Source organism: Humulus lupulus, chromosome 3 (genome assembly GCF_963169125.1).
Source record: "Humulus lupulus chromosome 3, drHumLupu1.1, whole genome shotgun sequence".
Taxonomy (NCBI): Eukaryota; Viridiplantae; Streptophyta; class Magnoliopsida; order Rosales; family Cannabaceae; genus Humulus; species Humulus lupulus.
Genome location: NC_084795.1, coordinates 145,013,983 through 145,016,793, shown reverse-complemented (window position 1 = coordinate 145,016,793; position 2,811 = coordinate 145,013,983). Strand labels below are relative to the sequence as shown.

General features: G+C 36.3%; 1 non-coding gene across 1 annotated transcript; it reads right to left on the bottom strand.

Annotated features, from left to right (window-relative positions):
• Nucleotides 1-1,415: 1,415 nt before the first annotated feature.
• Nucleotides 1,416-1,522, bottom strand: LOC133827795 (small nucleolar RNA R71). Its single transcript, XR_009890446.1, has one exon. It is a non-coding gene; the product is annotated as a small nucleolar RNA R71 (small nucleolar RNA).
• Nucleotides 1,523-2,811: the final 1,289 nt, after the last annotated feature.

Genomic DNA, 2,811 nt, shown 5'->3' with positions numbered 1-2,811 from the left:
TTAAAATTAGAAGTTAGTATAATTTAATTGAAGAACATATTTTAAGGTCAGCTTTATTATATATATTTTCCAACCATAATTAATGATTTAGAATTATAGTTGAGTATAATGAATCAATTTGATTAATATATATATATATGTTTGCAAGAATGAAACTTATGCATTCCATATTTTCTTTCTAAATCTAATTCATCGATTTTGTTTATTTAATGTTAAAAAAAATATATTCTTTTTCAAAGTTATATTATTTCAAAGTTTATTATTTTTAATTTACTAATCTTTCGTTTTATTTGTATTTTACCTCTCTATGGATACGACATAGCCCGATTACTACTGCGACCGCTTAGGAGTTATTGGGTGATATCAATTTTTGGCGCCGTTGCCGGGGAGGTAATTCTACAATTAAAGGTTTGCATAGTAAATTAATTTTTTTTTTCTATTTAAAAAAAAAGTAGTATAATTTTTAATTTCTCTTTTATTTTATATTTCCTTGTAATTTTATATTTATTTTTTTAATTATTCATTTATTTTTTTATTTTATTTTTAGGTTTAGAATTTTATTTTCTAGATTTAGGTTTTTTCCGAAAAAAAGGCATAAAATTTTAAATCTTAAAATTTAAAAGCATAAAAAAAATAAAAAGTATTGAGAACATTTGTGTAATTGTGGAAATTAGTAAAAACCAAACTTGTTCTGTCTTAGAAAAATTGGTTCTTAAATAAGGTCTATGTTAGCGTTACCCTCCAACCTTTTCTAAGAACCTCGGGGAGTTCTAGAAAAACTCTTGGGCCTAAAGTGGTACCTTGGCAGCCTTCCCAATTGGCCTGGGAACATTTTGGTGTATACTTATTACATTATTACACATTTGCGCTTATAATACTTACAAAATAAAAATATATATATGCCATGAAACAGAGACACACTAGGGAGATTTGTGAGACAACAAGTAGAAACTTTAGAAAACTCTCCTAGTTCGTCGTTTTCTTCCATTCGTTCAAACACTCTCGATTCACTGAGACTTCCTGAACCACCCATGATGGTTCATCAAGATGAAGTCCTACCAAGAACGCTACAAGATTATTTACATCCTACGCGTACAACCACACCTTCATGCATAATGTATCCCAACAATATGCTAGATTTTGATTTCAAACCCGGCATGATTAACCTCTTACCAACCTTCCGTGGGTTGGAAAATGAGAGTTTGTATGTGCATATACGGGAATTCGAAGAGGTGGTGGCTACATTCAACAACCGAGCTGATGTCACCAACATTGTGAGATTGAAAATTTTCCCTTTCTCTCTCAAAGACAAAGCAAAAAGCTAGTTATGTTCCTTAAGGCCTAGATCTATCAGAACATGGGACGAAATGACAAAAGCATTCTTTGCCAAATATCCCCCCCTCCATAAGACTAGCAGACTTAAGAGTCAAATCTCTACCTTCATCCAGAAAGACCATGAAACTTTCCATCAGGTCTGGGAGATGTTTAGAGATTTGATAAATCAATGCCCACATCATGGATACGAAAGCTGGCGTCTGATAAGCTATTTCTATGACGGTCTCACAACCGGACAAAGACAATTCGTACAAATGATGTGCAATGGCGAATTCCTTCAAAAAGATCCCGATGAAGCTTTCGAGTACCTCGATGATCTTGCTGAAAAGTCCTACACATGGAATGGACCGAGTCCTATGGACAAGCCACGATCAACTGGAATCTACTAATTAAAGGAAGATGACAACGTCAAAAGCCAAATTTAATCATTGAGACAAAAATTCGAGGCTTTCAAATCTCAAGAAGGTAGAGGAATCCATATGGCTACAAAGGTAGAGACACGAGATCCATGCTTCATATGTGGAGGGACGGAACAACAACCGCAAGAGTGCCCAACTCTTGGCCAGTTAAGAGGAGGAAATGAGGAACATTGCAATGCTTTAGGAGATTACAAGAAGCCTTATAACCCTTTCTCAAACACTTACAATCTTGGTTGGCGCAACCATCCAAATTTCAGCTGGAAGGATTCAAACCAAGCATCTGGGAGCCAATGGAGGTCTGAGCAGCAACAACCGCCAAAAGCATACATTGCTCCTCAAAATAACATGCAGTCAAGTAATTATCTTGAGAATACTTTGCAAATGCTTGTGCAAACTCAAATAGCCTCAACTTAAGAGCTCAAATCTTGTTTCACACAAATGGTAGAGGAAATGAAAGACATGAAAGTCCAAATGACAAAGCTAAACACTACTTTGGCGATTCAAGAGCATGGTAGACTTCCCTCCCGCTCAACCTCTAATCCATCAAAAAGGGTAACACATGGCACAAACCTCCTCTTCTGCAGATACAAATTTCAAAGAGGTTAATGCCATCTCTACTCGAAGTGGTCAAAGTACGGTTTCACCGTTAGCTAAGACAACGAGTACATCAATGCCCGCTCCAGATGATGATGTGCCAATAAGCATTCCAGTAAAGGCACCCTTTCCTCAAGCTTTGAAATCCACTGGAAAGGTACTGGAAAATCATGGTGAAATCCTAGACCTTTTAACACAAGTGAAGATCAACTTGCTATTGTTGCATGTGATCAAACAAGTGCTGGCTTATGCCAAGGTTATCAAGGATTTGGGAACTGTTAAAAGAATGCACCATGTCAAGAAAACTGCATTCTTGGTGGAACAAGCTAGCACGGTAATTGACTGCAAGACATCGCCTAAGTACAAAGATCCTTGTTGTCCCACCATCTCAGGTCAAATTGGGGAGCAGGAATTTGGTCAAGCTCTTCTAGACTTAGGAGCAAGTGTAAATCTCATGCCATAT